General features: G+C 39.8%; 1 long non-coding RNA gene across 3 annotated transcripts in view; it reads left to right on the top strand.

Annotated features, from left to right (window-relative positions):
• Positions 1-19,615, top strand: part of LOC109496496 — a 353,319-nt gene that overhangs the window by 156,927 nt on the left and 176,777 nt on the right. The gene's annotated exons all lie outside the window — the stretch shown is intronic.

Below are 19,615 nucleotides of genomic sequence, written 5' to 3' on the forward strand. Positions count from 1 at the left end.
GTGTTGTGAGGATTAAATACATTAATATGAGAAATCACATAGGACAATTTCTGGCATACAGCAGTGCTACTATGGGTCAGCTTCTTTATCATTCACACATTTGCACATTCAGCTCAGGAATAGTCTCTTAAAGAGTCCTCTTGCTGGGTGCTGGGTTATCTATTGTGTGTGAGGTTTTCTGTGTATAATGGCAATTGTTTGTTTAAATGAGGGCTTGGCCTGAGCTGATGCCTGTAGAGAAGAGCTGGAGCCCTTAGCAGTGACCCCTGGGATGATCCCATCTCCTGCCTGGTCTCAGTGGTGCAGAACACCAGCTGCAGTGCTCAGGGTGCCTCTCTTCCTGATGGCCATGTTGCCTAATGGCTGGCTGAGGACTTAGGGACAGGAAAAGAAACAGTAGAGGAAGCCTAGAGCCCGTGGAGGCCTGAGCTCAAGCCAAGGTCAGGAAGCAACAGGCTGTGATGAACTATCAGGCTGGGAATGGAAGCAAATGCCAAGGAGCAGCATGATTAGTACATCAGGCTGGCTCCCTGCTACATCGTTGTCTGATTCAGGAGTAGCAAAGGCAGGTGTTGTCTTGAGAGACAGGCCAGGGCCAGATGCCACATGCCCAGCAGCATGGCAGTGGGATCCAAGCTGTGACCATCCAGAGACCCTTAGCAATGACCAACTCCTCCATGCCTCTTGGATCTTAAACCAGTGGGCCTACTGCTCTCAGCCCCATTGCAGTTTTACCACTAGGGTATTTATGTGGCTGTGGGCAGCTTCCCCCAAGCAGTTCTCACAAGAAGCCAGAAGATGGCGCACTTTCTCCTATGTTCCAGCCAGAGGTTCTCAGCTGGCGACGAGTTTTCGCTGCTAAGAGCCAGCGATAATAAATACCTGTAACATTTTGAATATAAAATGTAGTAGGCAAAATACATTGGAGGCTGCAGGTTGGGATGGCAATTTATTTATTTATTTTATTTTACAAACACAAGATGAAACATACATTAGAATTTACAAAAATATTTTATATGTATTATTTCACCAAAAACCCATCAAAATAGATTTTACCCCTTTTTTGAAAAATGGGTAGGATATATCTGAGTCCTCTATCTGTATCTGATTGTAAATCTTACATTGGCTCACTCGATCCTAAACTATGTGACAATATTACCATTGCTATAATGATATTGGTAATAAGAGCAGAAATAATGGACTAGGCATTTTACATGTATTGTCTTGTTTAACCCACAGAACAACATCACGAGGCAAGAATCACACAGTGGCTGTATAACTCACAGTAAAATTCCTCGTCTCAGATAAAAACATGGCAACCTGCCCCTTTTGCTTAGACAGTAATTCTGCTCCTACTTCAGTACTGTGTCCTGCTTACCTCCTGATAGAGGAGATACATGTAACACAGGGAAGATGATACATTAACAGTAGCAACAATGACAGGTATCATTTATTTACCTCTTATTATGGGCCGTATCCTATCCTTAGGGAATGTTTAAAACCTCACAATAACATTAGTAAGAAGGAACACTTGTTAATCACCACCTCACTGATGAGAGAAATGAGGCCCAGAGAGGTTTAGTAACGTTTCTAAAGTCACAAAGCTAGCAAGAAGCTGTTAACTCCACAGCAGGGGCTCTTACATCAGCCACTAAGTTAATGGCCTTCAGAACGTAATTACCTGAGTGAATTTGCCCTCTGTTGACTTCTTAGTTTCATGGCAATGTCTTCATTAGTGCAATACCCTGTTCTCCAACTCTGTGGGAATTTGTGTTTTTGTTTGTTTGGTTTTTTGTTTTTGTTTTTGTTTTTTGAGGTGGATTTTCCTCTTCGTTTATGTCCATGCAACTGCCAAATCAAAAATACAGCCCCAGTTGGTTAGTCCAGATTGGTGTTTGGAACACACTCCATATTCCAGGATGACTCCATATTTCTGAATTACTAAGGGGATTTGGTCATTTGGCAGAGCAAGTGGGCTTGCAAGATGTTGGCCTTGGCATTGAGTCTGTCTTCTCTGTCTCAGAGGAAAAGCGCACTTAGCTCCCTTCTTCAGGAGTTTGAGTCAGCGCTGGGCTCAGAGAGTCCTGTCCCTGCAGCCTTAACTTAGGCCTCTCGTTCTTTCTCCCTTGTCTCCTTGCTTCTCTTTCTTTCTACTCCCCTTCCCTGCACTGCGTTTTCAGACACATCTGGGTACCTCATTTGGATGAGGAGGGACTGGCAAGGTATGCGTTTCAGCTTCCCTTGTGCCATCAAACTTTTTCTTGTTAGCACTTGGATTTTGAAAGGGCGTCGCTGGCATCTAGGATGGATTTTTGTCAGAAGAGCTTATTTTCAGGCCTGGTGAAAATTTCTACCTGGAGAAGACAGCTGTCTCTTCCTAATTCAACAAATAGTGCCTAATGCCTGGTTATAAATCCTGTTGCTCTGCAAATGGAGCTGTTGGTGGCATCCTTGTTACCCCCACTCTGCCTTCCTGAGTGGCTTCGTCCCCCTTCCCCAGGCTCGGCTTAACTGCTTCTTTCCTCTCTTACCCTTCCAGACTGTCTGGCACCCAGAAAGGCATCCTGTTTTGGGGGTTGCCTGTCAAGTGGAGGTGGTTGGGTGTTGGTGCAGAGCATATCCTGGCGCTAAGGGAGGCCGCAGGAGGCAGGAGGTACAAGACGCTTGCTTCTTCCTCAGTGGTGGCAGAGGAACATTCCCCAGAGTTGTTCCACAGAGTGGTATTGGTGGCTTCATACACACACACACACACACACACACACACACACACACACACACTGTGCCACCACTGAGAAGGAAAATGGTTTCCTGCTCAAGCAAGTCCTAGGAGCACTGAATTAAAGTGATTTCTTTTAGGGCTCATGAGTCTAAAATGGGGCCATAGCTTGGACTGTTTCCCCATTTTGTAGGCCAAAGAATCCCTTCTAGCAGGCTACTTCATGGGGCCAGTAGTCTACACAGCACATACTGATGTGTTAAGGGGCATGAAGTATGCAACCTACTCTCAAATAATTGATGAAAACATATACTAATATGTATATTAGTGAGATACAAATGTAAAAAAATGGTGAATTTGGGTGAAGACTCTTAAGAGTTCTTTGCATTTTTTGTTGCAGTATTTAGTAAGTTTGAAATTACTTTAAAATATTGTCCAAGAGGGTCATTACTTAGAGACAAGATTCCCCTCTGAGATGCAGAACAAGCAAACACACAGCACCCAAACCAAGGTCCTGTAGAAATCGGGGTGCAGATTTGCCTCTGGTTCCAGTGCTCCATGAGGTCACTCTCTGGAGCTGGATGAAAAGCCAGGTGTCCTGAGCAGGTTTGGGATGCGAGGTCTTAGCCTGTTTTTCCCTTGGGAGGCATGGAAGGTCCCGGTGGTTGGAAATGTGACTGGGGAGGAGAAAGAGAGCAGAGGCAGCCCAGCACAGCAGCCACAACAGCGGAGGTTGGGAGGCCCTTGTACCTCCCTTAGAGATTCTGCATGTTTTGTGAATGCTAAACTTATTGCAAAGTATATGAATTCCAACCTAGCATTCTTAAATCTCCTGATTCTATGAATATGACATAAAAGCCTAAATGATCAAATTCTATGATCATTTGTGATACCACGGTTAAAAATTGGCCACCCAGACAGTTCCCCCAAATAGTGCTTCACATTTGTCCTTGGATGGATCTGTGAGCTCCTGTCCCCAGTCTGCATTCCCTGCTCCAACTCTCCATATCCCTTACTACCAGACTGACCACTGGGTGCAAACTTCCTGCCATCAGGGTCTACCTTGAGAACTCCGATGGGGCCAATTCTGTGTGTTCCTAAGGCTCTCACTCCCATAGGTGCCAGGGTATGGCTGGCACCATACATTGGTGAGAAGAACCTCTCTCCTCAAAGCCTGCCATATTTTGTCACTTGGACCTCAAGGCCACCTTGCTTATGCCTAGAGTCTCTCCATTTATTCCAGGAACTGTGATTCTGCTTTGAGCTAGAATTTTGCCCAGCCTCACATTGGAAGCAATAAGTACACAAATAAATAAAAAATAAAACAGACAAAAGACAAAAATGATTTTGTCCATCACTTTTCTGATAGTAGAATCTCAAACTCAGCCCATTACAGGAATTGGGGACACACCCAACACTTTGTACTTCTTCCCCTCCTGTTTGTCCCAGCCCAAACTCATCTTTGTACCCAGACAGAACATATGTTGTGTGCTCCTTCTATGTTGGAGTGCCTGGGTGGCTCAGTTGGTTAAGCATCTGACTCTTGATTGTGGCTGAGGTCATGATCTCACAGTTCACGAGTTCAAGCCCTGACTTGGGCTCTGTGCTGACAGTGTGGAGCCTGCCTGGGATTCTCTCTTTCCATCTCTCTGTTCCTCCCCTGCTCATGCTCTCTGGTTCTCAAAATAAATTAATTAAAAAAATTAAAAACAAAAACCTGCTATGCATATTTAGACAGTGGATTTAAACAGCTCTCAGAAGATGGTGGTAGAGTAAAAATAATCCCAGAAATTGTAGACATCCCAACTAAGTGAGCACATACCCTATCCCCCCTTTTTTTTGCATCCAATTCAGTGCTGAGTGCTTTATATGATTGATGTCATTCAGTCCTTCTAATCACTAAGTTCTGGTGTTATCTCTATCTTCCCCATGAGAAAACTAGGAGGGTAAATCACTCACTCAGGATCTCACAGTTAGCAAGCACTGGGGCCTGAGCAACTATCCATCGATGTCTGACTCCAGAGCCTGTGTCTTTAACCCACTTCATGATTTTGATTCCCTTTCTCCAAGCTACAGAATTGATGGGGAGGGGATAGGTATTGTCTTCCAGTATCTGGGTTCTGAGGAAGGCTCCCCCAATTGACCTGTTCCCTATCATACCCACCAGGAAATATTGTGGGATCTTTCTGAGTTAGAATTACTTGCACCCATGACTGTTACAAATCTTAGCGTGAAGTTTTAAAAACATCCACCTCTGAGTAATCTAAAGGAAGCCAGAAAAATACCTAATTCATTCACAATTGGCATTTGAAATACTGAAATACATGAAATACATGAAGTGTTTTGGGAATAGTAGACCCTCTTCCTCTATTTTTTTGGCCCTGGCTGATATTAAACTGTGTTTGCCTTCCCTGGATTTCACTGAGTCCAAGGAAACATGAGTAGCTCAAAACCTGTTGAGTCACCAAGAAAAGTTGGTTCAGGAGTGAAAATCTGTAATAGAAAACCTGCCATTAGATTATTCAGAAATGGATAACCTAGTTGCACATGCTTCTTGCTAAATGGGTTTCAGGTGAGAAACCTGTTGCTTCTCTGTGCGGTTCAATGTCCAATCCATGCCTGAAAATATAGGTAAAATTTCTGTTCTGACAACACTCATTTATCCTCTGTTTAATACCTTAATTTCCTCTCAATTATGCTCAGACATTAACTAATACTGACTAACTACAACCCAAAATAATTATTGCTATCTGTTCCCTTTGTAAATATAACTTTAGCGCAGAGCGAGAAGAATAATGGCATATTTACAGAAGGCAGCTAATTAAACTGAGTTCCAATTGCTTTCACTTTGCCAGAAGGAGCCATTTTCACAGCAAAAATTGGGTGGATGCTTGCATGCTTACCACGAACAACTCAAGGTAACATAATTCAGAGTTCCCAAGACAAAAATTCAGCACAAGACAAATTTACACAAGCAATAACAATCTCATTAAGGAAGATATGAAGATCTTTTTACTACAGCCCAACAGTTAAAAGGGGTACCGTTTTGGTGGGTTTATTTAAGGAATAGTATATATTTCATTGTTTCATAATGGTAGTAACTGCAAGAGACTCTTAGACAATTCTTGAAGAACACTTTCATTTTTGAATCTTTTTTTCCAGTTTATGAAACCACTTCACCATTCTCCGCCTCTTAACTTCTAAACTTTTTAACGGATCCAAGCATTGTTGAGCCCATTGTTGAAATTGTGAGTCCTCCCTCTGCTTCTCATTTATTCCATGAATTTCGTCTTAAACACAGCTTGACCTCTCATATAGAGTTATGGGTTTCTAGTCATGTAATTTCTGGAGTTTTGTTGAGCTCGTTAGTATCAACCACATGAGTGGAATTCCTCAGACAAATCTAGATTTGAAAGCACGTCTTAAGTTGGCCTTCTCCTCTGGGTTTATTCAAACACAAACCAAAGGTGAACCATGGCCTCCCAAAACAACCAGAAAAGCAGACATACCTGGCGTTGCATAGATGCCAGGTTCCATCTCGGTAAGGAAGAGTGTTTTCCTTGTTCTAGCCTTGGTTCCATCTCGGTGAGGAAGAGTTTCTTTTCCTTGTCCTAGCCTTGGGAGAGAAACTCCGGAACAGAGGAAGTCTGGTGCTTTCAGACTTGTAGCACTGACAACACCTTTTCAATTGCATTACTTCACTCTGTTTCTGAATGCTGTGATGATTTTTCTTCCTGCCTGTGTGTCATTCCTGAATGTGCTTCTATGTACTGGAAGTAGTGATTTGGCAGGCATCGGCACTTTTTCCATGTTTAATTAATTCCTCTAATTTTGTGGTAAATGAGAATAATGGGGCTTAATTTTGCTATTTATGTAAAATTGATTGGTAATTATGGAGAGCACAGGAGATTTGGCTTTACAAACGAAAATTAAGTGACCTCTCCATCATGGTGCCTTGGCATGCCTCATTCACTCGTAGGAAAAAGCAGAAATGGCAGCAAAGCAGATGTTGAATGGGAGATGAATGTAGGTTTTCTGACTTCTGCAGAAGTTGAAACATGGAAATCTGTGGGGTCTTGTTTAAAGACCTAAATGAGCTCAAACCCAAATCATCTCAAAGAGAACATATGAAGGACAGAAGCCTGTTTGGGTTTTACCATCTCATATTTGGTATGGTTGGTCACTTTAATTCCAATATATTCTAATCTATTGTGCTCTGATCAAAGGATGGATAGTGAGTGGGGGGAGAAGAGGCCTTATATCGAAGTGATCTATGCTAGAGGCAGATATCATAGAAGAGAGTCTCAAGATGGAAAGATTTTAGAATTATTTTTTTCTCTTGAAACTTTAGATACAACTCCAGATGATCCTTGATTCTCAGTAAATGATACTTATATTGTATGCAATGAGAAACAATTTCCTATAGGTAGAGATCTAGGTATACATGTCTGTATCTACATGGCTCTTTCTTTCTCTCTCTCTCTCTCTGTATATACACACACATTTCATCTTTGCTTTCTATCCAAGAAGACTTAAGCACCCTACCATAACAATGAGAATTCTTATCATCCCCAACTATCAGGAACTAGTTGTTATCATGATGGGATTTGTTTGTTAAATAAGGCAAAAGAATTTGGTTTTGCTTCTGTTTGGCACCACCAAAACTCAATTCTTTGATGGACAACATTAAAATTATACCTAGATGGCAAGGCATGTACGTTTACTCTGGTAGGGACATGGCAGACATTGAATTCTAGAATCTGATGTCCAGCCACAAAGATCGGCAACATCGATTCATGTTATTTAGCCACATAGAGCTATTAAAAATTATTGACGGGGATGCCTGGTTTGCTTAGTTAGGTAAGCATCCGACTTCGGCTGAGGTCATGATATCGCATTTCACAAATTCAAGCCCCACATTGGGCTCTGTGCTGACAGCTCAGAGCATGCAGCCTGCTTCAGATTCTGTGTCCCCCTCTCCACCCTCTCTCTGCCCCTCCCTTGCTCAAGCTCTCTCTCTAAATATTTAAAAATAAAAATAAAAAAAATGCATTGACAATATCTTAATCAGCTAATGTTAATTACACATTATAAATCTTTAAGAGTTCTGAGAAGAATAGTTTAATATATGTGACATTGAAATAAGTAGGATGCTTTTATCTCAGTTCTGCCCTTAAGGTATTTGCCTGATTTTGCATTACAATGAAACATACAGAAATATCTGGTAGTACCTATTTTCCCCTAAATTAACTTTTTTCTCCAATGAAGAAATTCACCATACCTGTGCTTTGTAAGTCAACGTGAGGTTACAGGGAAATTCATGTTTAAGAGAGCCTCTGCCTCTAGCTGAGAACAAGAGCAGACTGTCCAGAACTCAGTGCCAACAGGATGTGCCCGGGTTTGGTAATTCCCTGGCCATCGTCCATTTAGAATCCTATCACTGTGGATCAGGCTGAGCATTCTAAGTGCTTTAGAACATTCCATCCACCGAGGTTTAAGGTAGAAAACGGAGTTGAGACAACAGAGAAGCCTAGGGGATCAATTGAAAATATCACTACAAAATGAAAAATATTTCCTTAGCTTTTTTTTTTTTTTTTTTTTATTGATGCCACACCTGTGGTCTCCCAATATAGTTTTGATATCATTAAAACTCAGGGACATGCATTGCCATCCTGAAAAACAAATTTAAAAAGTACCCAGGCAAAAACCCAAATTCATTCTTTGGGATTTGCTTTCTTCCTCTCAAAAACCTACTTTATGGTAGGCCAAATCAAATAATCATTGCTTGTTAAAACTTTGGGGAAGATAGGTGGCAGCAGTAAAATGTTTGGATTTTCCTAAATCATCACATATAATTGGAGAAATTAGTTAGAAAAACCAAATTCATGATTTCAGAAGAAATTGAGGTGGTGAGGTGTGCCCCAACCCACAGAATACAAGCAGGTATTACCATCTGTGTGAGAGAAAACAGTGGAAAGCAATGGGGTATCTGTCAGACCTGAAAACAAGAGAAAGAAACCCTGAAAAAGCCAACAGATACTAACTGAAATGCATGTCAGGCCAATTTTAAAATGGCAGTTAAGGGGTGCCTGGGTGGCTCAGTCGGTTGAGTGTCCGACTTCGATTCAGGTCACGATCTTGCAGTCCATGAGTTCAAGCTCCGCGTCGGGCTCTGGGCTGATGGCTCAGAGCTTGGAGCCTGCTTCCGATTCTGTGTCTCCGTCTCTCTCTGCCCCTCCCCCATTCATGCTCTGTCTCTCTCTGTCTCAAAAATAAATAAACGTTAAAAAATTTAAAAAATAAAATAAAATGGCAGCTAAAACTGGCACTGATTTTGCTGTATCCCATAACAGGAGGGTGCTTGTTAGGTATGAAGGAGCTAAGACAGAAGTCTTGTCTGTATGAACTCTCAAAATTAACCCCCCCAGGGTCCTTTCAGAATATGGCTCTACATCAAGGAGAAATTGCTGGGAATGGAATAAAAATTGACCAGGAGAGATAAAAATATGAGGAACAGAGATAGGAAATCTAAAAAAAAAAAAAAAAAAAAAAAGAGGCAGACCACTATGTTTTCAATACAACATTTAATAGTAAATGAAAGTACTTAATACTATATAATACTACAGTAAGTAGTAGTCCAGCTGAACTTCATAATTTGAGTTCACAGAAACTAATTATGAGTAAAAGAAAAGTATTCAGGTTAAGTCTCACACAAAGTTGTGATAAGAAAAAAAGAAAATAAGTAGTAGATTATATTCTTCCAGAGGATAAAGCATGCCAGAATATGCTCAAAAAACAGATTAAAATTGTGAAATTTTATTGCAAAACAATCTAAAAGACACTAAGAAAATGATAAAAGACATGAAAATATGACATCAATCAAAATAATAATTGAATGTAGATGACAGTTTAAAAATTAGAAATAAAAATTTAAAGAATTTGGAATTAGTGGCCATACTAGAAGGAATAAAATAATAAATAAACACAATAAATAACATCTAAGAAAAATAGTAGGTGCAAAGAAGGATGTTTTTAAAAATAGGGGGCGCCTGGGTGGCGCAGTCGGTTAAGCATCCGACTTCAGCCAGGTCACGATCTCGCGGTCCGTGAGTTCGAGCCCCGCGTCGGGCTCTGGGCTGATGGCTCAGAGCCTGGAGCCTGTTTCCGATTCTGTGTCTCCCTCTCTCTCTGCCCCTCCCCCGTTCATGCTCTGTCTCTCTCTGTCCCAAAAATAAATAAACGTTGGAAAAAAAAAATAAATAAAAATAATTAAAAAAAAACCCAAAGAGATACAAAGGATTTATATGAGATTGACAAATATCAGAGATAGGCAAAAAATGTTTTAACTCTATAGATAATAGGAGTTCCTGAAAAAGGATACTGCAGCAAGGGAGCAGAGCAAATACTAAAAGGGATAATCAAGAATATTTTTTTTCTTGAGTCAAAAAAAAAAAAAAAACCCAAACAAACAACAATGATGACAACAACAACAACAAAATGAGGAGGGGCACCTGGGTGGCTCAGTTGGTTGAGCATCAGACTCTTGATTTTGGCTCAGGTCAGGATCCCAAGGTCATGAGATCAAGCTCCGCATCAGGCTGCGAGCTGACAGTGTGTATCCTGCTTTGGTTTCTGTCTCTCTCCCTCTGCCCCTCCCCAGCTTGTATGCATGCATGCATGCATGCACACACTCTCTAACATAAACAAACAAACAAACAGACAAAAACCCTAAAAATTAAAGTGCATATTAAAAAGGCTCACTTTTCAGTATCAATCAACTGCCAGATACATTCTAATAGAATGTCTAGATTTTAAGAGAAACAGGAAAGGAAAATATATGAGGCATCTAGGCAAAAGGAACACATAACTTAGGAGAGAAAGAATAATCGATTTCATCAGACTTTTTCATAGCAACACTTTATTACAGAAGAAAATGTAATAAAGAAGATGTGAGTGAAGAGTTAATGTCTACCAAAAAGAATCTTCTAGTATAAAAGGCACAGATAAAAATAATATGTAAGGATATCTTCCCATCATGGTTTTTGTTTGTTTTTAAAGAAATCTACTAGAGAATTAGCTTCAGATCACCAGAATGACTAGAGACATCAGTGCAAAAACTGGGATGGGACATTAAATGAACTTGTATATCTATGACAAAAAAGGGAGATTATGCTAAGTAGTGGTTATATGATCTGACAGTGCAGACATAGTACAACCAAAAATGGAGGAAAATTGAAAGACATATGTAAAAAAATGTTATAACTATTTTCAGGAATAATAATTGGTGATGTTAGTATTGTTATTCTGAGATTCATGTATGTATACAGATGTAATCTGGGAAAATTATAAGTAAAATTCCTATAGTCCCAGATTGAATTATAAATATTATTATAAATTCATGAGGTATTCAGGCTTTGAGCATTAATTACTAGTAACATTAAAACAAACAAAAAAAGCAAAAACAGAGCAATACAATGTGTCTTTGGGTAAAACAACACATTACCAGCCTGTGTCTTGCTAAAGGGATCAAACCTGATCTGGGTTTGGCTGTCAACTTGTGAGAAATACTCAGGACAGAGGAACATGTTCAATTGCCCATAAGTGTGTAAACAACAAATCCCAGACAGTGGGAAACCCCCACTGGTCAAATGGCCCAGGATCTTTAACAGATAAATACTAAGAGATGGAGGAGGGAACATCTTGGCTAGGAGACCTTCTCCATCTTGTTGGTTTATTGGAAAATAGAAGAAAAAATTAAGAATTCATGTAAAACTTTTAGAATTATTTAAAACCTTGGTTTTATGATGAGAAAATTTAGGAAAGATTTGAGGATTCAACTCATGACAATGATAGTAATAACTATTTATGAAAGCCTATCATGTGACTCTATACTATACTATAATGTATTTATTATCTCTAATCTTCACAATGGTTCCGTGAAATCGTGACTATTATCCCCATTTTATGGTTGAGGAAATAGAGACACTGAAAGGTTAAGTAAATTACACAACAGACTTATAGCAAAGTCAGTGTGCCAACTGAGGCCTATGGACTCCATATAGCCCATAATTTTCAACGACATGATGTAACAAATTATATTTAAAATGTGTGTTAAGAAGCCTATGTTGTAACCTTAATGTTAACACTTAGGAACTTAAAAAGGCCATTTGTGTTAATATGTCTTTTGTTATTGTCCAGACATAAAGCTAAGAAGAATGGTGTGGTATTACTACTTGAGTATTAACCATAATGGTATCTAAGCATCCACATATCCAAAAGAATTTATATTGGACATAAATTTTTGGCTCGCTAGAGATGTCATATTTTTAACTCCTTTTCTGTGCTTTGAGAATAATTGTCAGCCACTGCTTCTAAACATTTTATCACTTTCAATCTTACTTTGCACCTCTCATTTTATGGAGATTTTGTTTAGCTACTTAAAATCTTGGTTTCTGATAGCATCAGAACAAGAAGATTTTGATGATGCCCCTGAGGCAAAATGAGAAATCATTAAACTGTATCAGTATTCTACAGCTGGTCCCTCATACTATGGAACTAAGCTTCTTGAAGGAAATGACTGTTGAGAGACTGACCCAATGTATCTGGTTCTCTGCTTAGCACAGCCCAAATATTCCATGCATGGTAAACAGGGAGAAGTCTCTTAATATGGCACTGATTTTAGGGAATTTCTCATTCTGTTTGACATACAAATTTATAATCCATTTCACCCCATAATATCTTTATTCAGACACCACCCTGGGAAGCAGTATGATCTTTTAGCATCATGGACCACCCCAGTGATTTCTGGAAGGGATTGCAATAATAATATTTCAATTTGCTCTAAGGCCAAGAGCTTCATCTATTGAACTTTTCCTTTCTATTTCCTTCCCTGTCCAACTCATTCTCACTCAGCTTAAAGCTCATCTTGAAATGGTGTTAAATCTAATACCACTCTCAGATTTCATCAATCTTTGAAGTTGGCCGGAGCTGCATAGAGTAAAAAGGCAAGCAAAAAATGGGCCTCTATAAATTAGAGACTGGAAAATACCTATCAGAACACCCAGATTCTGATAAAACTTTCCCCTCCAATATACAGGGTTTGAAAATTGAACTGGTTTTCTCCTCTAAAATGCCTTAAAATTTTTTTTTAAATCTCCTTTGTAATGGTTTGTGATTCCTTGGGCATCCGTTCACTGTTCCATACTACTTCAGTTTCTTTACTTTTGATTTAAAAATAAAAGTGATAGCTTTTGCCATACTACTGATTGCCCGGAATTCTGTTTCTCCATCATCTGCATATTATTTAGTTCCTTTCCTGAAGGCTTTAAGGTCCTACAGAGTTGATATAAATGAAGTTGGACCCCTGCCCAGCAATACAGAGACCCACTGAGCAACATTTCACATTGAAGGTCAATGCATGTTTAAGGGTATAGAGAGAAAAGATTAGCCATGGGTGTGTTTCACATCTAGGAAAGATGAAGCCAGAGAAAATCATCCTCTCCTCCTTGGAAGACTTTGGACGAAGGGGATTCTTAGGAACTGTTTACATGATGGGTGAGAGACCACTAACTTTACAAAAATTGTGTGTTGATAAATAATATAGTTTCTAATCATTTAGGTATTACAAGAAGATTATTACAAAATTGTGCAGCCAAATCTAGGTGAGGAGTGGCTCTTTAAATTTGATCACCCAAAGTATTCTTCAGATAATCTAATCTTCGCTTCTGAGTGTTGGTGTGTAGGTGTTTGTGCATTTATGTGTGGCATATCCAATTTTGGTTGATATGGGCAATAATTTTAAGGACAATATAAAATAAGATCCATAGAATCATTGGAAAATGTAATAAATTTGCACAGTGAAGTGTCTTTGGGATTGATTAGGGCTGTTTTGCATGACTTAGTAAAGGTGAAGTGTCATCTCTCTTCTCTTCAGACAAATGAGTTTAGTTATTTCAATGAAAGATTTTTATGGAAAATGATCATACTCTTTTCTACTATAAACTTTCAGACTATAATTTTTATAGCGGTCATGTCTCCCTTATATTTTATTTGAAATTCAGACTTCTATTTCTCTCTCAGTTTTTAGAGGGAACTTAATTTACTTAGTGATTTATCAAAATATTGTGATCATCAGTAAATACCCATAATCTTGGTTTTTATTTATTTATTTATTTATTTATTTATTTATTTATTTATTATTTATTTATTTATTAGCTGTAAGTAAGAAAAACATCAGGAACCCCTGGAAGATTTAATCACAGGTTCTATTTTAGACTGAACTTTGGCCGAATGGCTTGGGCAAATCACTTAATATCTTCAGACTTCAGCTTCCCCATTTTTCCCAAATCCACAATGTCTAAAACTTTTATTCTCACCAATACCAAGCTAATAAATGAATATATGCATGCATGGGTTGATGCAGGGATGGAAGCATGGGTGAATGCATGGTTGCATAGATAGATGCATGTTTGGGTGTGTAGATGGATAAATGGTTGGATATGTAGATGGGCACATGGACGAGTACAAAGATGGGTTCGGGGTTGAATGCATGGATGAATGCATAGATGGGTGCATGGGTAAGTACATGGATGGGTTCGGGGATGAGGGCGTGGATGAATGCATAGATGGGTGCATGGATGGGTTCTGGGTTAAGGGCATGGATGAATGCATAGATGGGCGCATGGTGAGTGTATAGATGGGTTCTGGGTTGAGTGTGTGGACGAAAGCATAGATGGGTGCACGGGTGAGTGCATAGATGAATGTAAGTTGGATACATGGATGGACTCATGGACTGAAGGATGGTGGGAAGGAAGGATATAAGGGCACAAATAAATGTTTAAAATTTATAAAAAAAAACATAATTCAACAGAAGAAAAGTGTACAAAAGTAAAATTTGAGAAACTGCTAAAATTTATTGAAATGTTCATTTGCTCCCAAAAGACACTATTGTGCCTAACATACCTTACAAGTAATCTTTAGAACTTTGTGCCAGGCCCCATGCTATATAATGTTTGGTATGTTTTCATTTGTAAAGGGCCTCTGTGGTTGGTACGGCTGGCACTTTATGGCGAAGGTCCTCCATCTTTACAGTAACGACTTTGCAATTAACAAGAACAACTTAGCTTCTATCCAGTCCAGTTCTTTGTCAGATTTGCAAAAAGAGGTACTAAGCATCAGTCTGAAGGGTTCCTTAGTCCATGGAGAGCCCCGTGATATACATAAAGCCAAGGGGAGAACTATTGTGTTGTTAATTTGTTTTGTTAGATTAATGATTCTTCTGTTAATATTTAACCTTTTGTCAAATTGTGATGCATAGGCTTGTACATCTAGATCAATACAAATGAATAATGGGACAGGCATATTTTTTCATCTCATTTCTTTTCCCACTAGTACACACTGTTTTATTGGCAATATGTTTCAAATGGCCTGTAATTAATTAAACAGAGAATGACGTATCCTTTTACCACATGAAAAGAAACACCATGGTGCAAACCTACTGTCTTCATTCTTCCTGTGAAGCAAACTGGGACTGATTTAGATTTTTCCTACATTTTCTTCCCGTTTAATCTTTCCTGAGGATTTGGAATAGTAAAGGAATCTCCTTGAGGTCTGGTTTGAGAGGAGGGAAATGGTATGCTTCATGGAATGCTAGCATATCAGGTGCAAGGCACTATGTCTAGAGAGGCAAATCTGAAAGCTTCTATGCGTGTTGGTGATTAGCAACATCTAAGGTCTAATTGGCAGTGGTGCTAAATAAGAAATGAATGAACACCTGGGAATTCCTTTCAATAACATGGGCTAAAATTATATTGCTTTCTCTCAGAATAGACAAGAATGATAAAGTACACGTCTCCTTAGTCCCTCACAATATCACTTTGCCAGTTCTTAATTTTAAAGGCATCCTTGTTTATCTATTCTTTTAATAAAATTTGTCATGGCAAAATCTTTATCCCACACAGTGCCCGGGCTATAGGACACAATGACTTGGAACAAGGTATACGCTGAATAAATCTTCTCCGCTCTATTCTTTTTTTAAAAATTGTATTCCTTTTTTTTAAACATTTACTTATTTTTGAAAGAGAGAGAGACAGAACATGAGGGGGAGGGGCAGAGAGACAGAGAGAGATACAGAATCCAAAGCAGGCTCCGGTGACTCTGAGCTGACAGCAGTGAGCCCGATGTGGGGCTTGAACTTAGGAAATGTGACGTCTTGACCTGAGCCAAAGTCGGATGCTTACCTGACAGAGTCACCCAGGTGCCCCTTCCCTGCTATATTCTTGCTGACTGGTTGTTTCTTTCCTTCCTGAGAAGAGGCATCAATTTTACCTCACATTTGTGTAATTGAGAGTTTCTTAGTGGTTCCTTACTTGGGTGGTGCTTGAGAAACAGAAAACTTGCAGAACAGCAGTGTTTTTCTTCAATTACCTTTTCTCCCAGGACAGGAGATCACAAGACCACTGTCCAGTGCTGATAATCTGGTTAATAGATGCCTTTGGTCATGGATTTACATCTGGGATTTAGCTATGTAAACTTTGCCAGATATGAGAACCTCCGCTTGGGAGCTGTTTCCCAAGGCAGCAATTTCCTGTGAACATCAGACCCTTGTAGGACACATTTGTTTCTTTCTGACTAGGGGCTGTGTAACCATGGGCTGCTTTCATGTCCTCTCCAGCTTGAAGGTGCACCATTGCCCTTTCCCTCCATGCTGCCAATCTCAACGACAGGAACAATCAGGTCTTAATGTTGAAGGGCACTCACATCAACCCCTGTCTGTTTCCACCGACCTGTGGGTACAGGTTTCCTGACTGATGGCTGACCTAGAATCCAAATGAGCTGAGTCCAAGCTGAACTTGCTTCTCTGGTTGATATTTTAGCCATCTGTTGACCCTCTGTAGCTCAGTCAAGAGTTTTTAACCCTGACAGCACAGATAAAAGAGACATGGGTTGAATTTGCCAACTTTTCTGTATTTTTGTTCCACTTTTCCCTATATTTTTTCTCTTTATTTCCCAAATCAGTGGGCATATTTAAGTTGCATGAAAGGCCCACTATTTGCATACATGGTGTACTTAGCTATTTCTCCCTCTAAACTATAGGGCCAAGATAATTCAGGTCTCATTGGGATCTGCTCAAAAATGTTGGTGGAATAAATGAAGTGATAGGTGAATGAAAAGATGGTATGCAGGTGAATCCAATGTGGATCTGCACCCATGGCTAATGATGAAGTCAAGGATTTTATCCAACATTCATATATCAACACTGACTCTGTGGTCTGATTTAGCTTATCTTCTCTGAAGATAGAACCATGAACCACATTAGTAGGACAACAGCTTTGAGTTCTTCCAGTTAGTGGTGACAGAGCCAATCACCACATGACCAATACTATAATAATTAGCATATGATTACAATAATCACCAGGGCATGCCTCCCTAGTCACTGTTAAGACTGGTAGTACATTTGCATATTGGCCTCTGCCCCTACTTGGTGTCTTTAATGCTAGCTCTCTTCCTCCCAAGCGCCGCCCCCCCCCCCCTCCGCACTGCTGACCACTGCCTCCAGAGTGTACACACCATGCTCCAACACTCCAGTGCCATTCTGGGCACTGGGCCTTCTCATGCTTGGCCTTCTTTTGAACCTGTTCAAGTGCTTACACAATGCTTCCATGCTCTATCTTACGTGGACAATTTGTATGGCTTCAATATAACTGACCCTTTGCTTTGTTTTTCTTCAGATAGGAGCAGCAAGGTAATTATCTCAGGTGATTACTCCTCCAGCCCTTTAAGTCAATATTCCAGAGGCTGGCCTATCCCTTAAAAAGGAGGATCCCATAGGCCTACACCTGAGATAAAGGGTAAACTTGGGAACTCAGGGGGAAAAAAAAGGACTTGAGCAAAGAGTACCAATGACTGAGAGCTATCAGGCAAACAGCATCATGAGCTCTTAAACCATTTGGGTCTCGGAATTCCTGGGACTCTTCTTTAGAAAAAAAGTGTGTCCTAACACACTGTAAAATTTTGTGCAACAATAGCTATTACAGTTACTTGGAACACTAACATATTGACCACTTTCTATGACCAAAGCCCTCAATTAATCCTCCTAAAACTTTGGCATAGTAGATTCTATTGCATTGGTTTATGACATAGGAAGGTGAAGCTCAAAGAGATTATCCATCTTGACCAAGCTCATAGAGTTAGTGAGTGGAAGAGCCAAGATCTGGACACCCAGTCAAAGTCCTTAACGACTATCACTTCCGGTTCTCCCCCTCCCCCAAATAAATGGGTCTCTTTGGGCAACAGTATCTTCTCATTTATAGAATACAGAAATAGCTTTGTATAATATCAGGTTTCTAGGAAGACTGCAAATGTCAGGAAATAACAATGTTGTCAAACACTTTGCATATAGAAAATGCTAAATCAAGCTAAATTAAATTCGACAGAGTTCTAGACATTTAAGAAGCCTTTATTAAACCCCTGCTGTGCTGGGCACCCAGCCGTGACTTGGGTTAAGCCTAATACTACTTAATTTATGAAAATACTGTTATAATTATTCTGTTTCTTACATTTAGGTGCCCTCAAGAAGAAAGTACAATTTACAATTAAATATAAATTATTTATCCCAATTTTCTGACTTCTATTCCATTCAACACCCTTTTAAGAGGTACCTAACCATAGTAGACACATCTTACAAGGTCTTGCATAATTCATGATTACTGCCCTTTGCCCACAATTACCGCTTCTTTGACACTCATGGAGGTGGGTTACCTAGAGCCATGTTTGACCATTTATTCCAGGTAGGGCCAATCAAGCTTGCTCTTCTGTGAATTTTATATTTAAATTTAGAATCTGTTCCTTAGTCTTTGCATGTGACTGGCATGTGATATGTGAATTATTTAGACAGAGACGGGGGGGGGGGGGGGGGGGGGGGCAGACTGCAGAGGGGAAGGAGAAAGCAGAAAAGAAACAAAGATGAGAAACTTTGTATCTTAAAAGAGGTCGACACAAAGCAAGAGCACACAGGAGCCATGAAGAGAAACGTAGAGTTGAAAGCAGAAATGCCCAGAAGAACCCCTATGTGGTGGTAAAGCTGACCACTCATAACGCTGCATTTTGTGGAGTGAGGACTTGGTCCTGACAAAGTATATTAAAAGCATGGGTAACCAAGGATGCCTTTAAAATTAAGAACTTGCAAAGTGATATTTTGAAGGACTAAGGAGATTTGTACTTTATTATTGTTTTCTGGTCTGGGAGAAAGCCTTGAAATTTTAGACCATGAAATTGGATGGGATGCCCAGCTAATGTTTCACTTCTTATTTAACAATGATTTCCCAGTAATGTCCCAGGTGTTAATAAAGGACACAGTGTTGGGACCGACTGATAGCTTTACCTTTTCTGCATTCCTCCACATATCCCTTCTGATGTCAAGACTAACCTTCTGGTTGGACTACTTGGTTTTATGTTTTTGCTTTTGTTTTTGTTTTTTTTCCTTTGCAGAATATGCTGCTCTGTATAAGGAGCTCCTTGGTGAGGTAGGTCCACCTCAATCAGAGTGAGGTCATAGAGAAGGTGATGGTGAGGCTCCTGCTATTCTTTTTACACCTCATGGCCTCATCTGGATTGGTAAACCCCTGATGCTTTACCTGTGCCTTCACCCACTTGAACAGCTGACCTTTTGTGTTGTCTTCCAAAGTTTCTTGACTGCATGTTTGATGTACTCGTGACTCTGATAAGGGTCAGTTCTGGTCTTGACAGTCATTCCAGAACATTTATGAAGGCCCTAGGGTAAGAGCTGAGAACATGCAGTTTATGAAAGAGCCTTTAGGTTTGTGAGATGTAGCCTTGCTTAGGATTCCTTAGTAATGAGAGAGACCATTAGCTCCCTCTACCCCCAAGCAACTGTATTTG

This window comes from Felis catus, chromosome A2 (assembly GCF_018350175.1).
Source record: "Felis catus isolate Fca126 chromosome A2, F.catus_Fca126_mat1.0, whole genome shotgun sequence".
Taxonomy (NCBI): Eukaryota; Metazoa; Chordata; class Mammalia; order Carnivora; family Felidae; genus Felis; species Felis catus.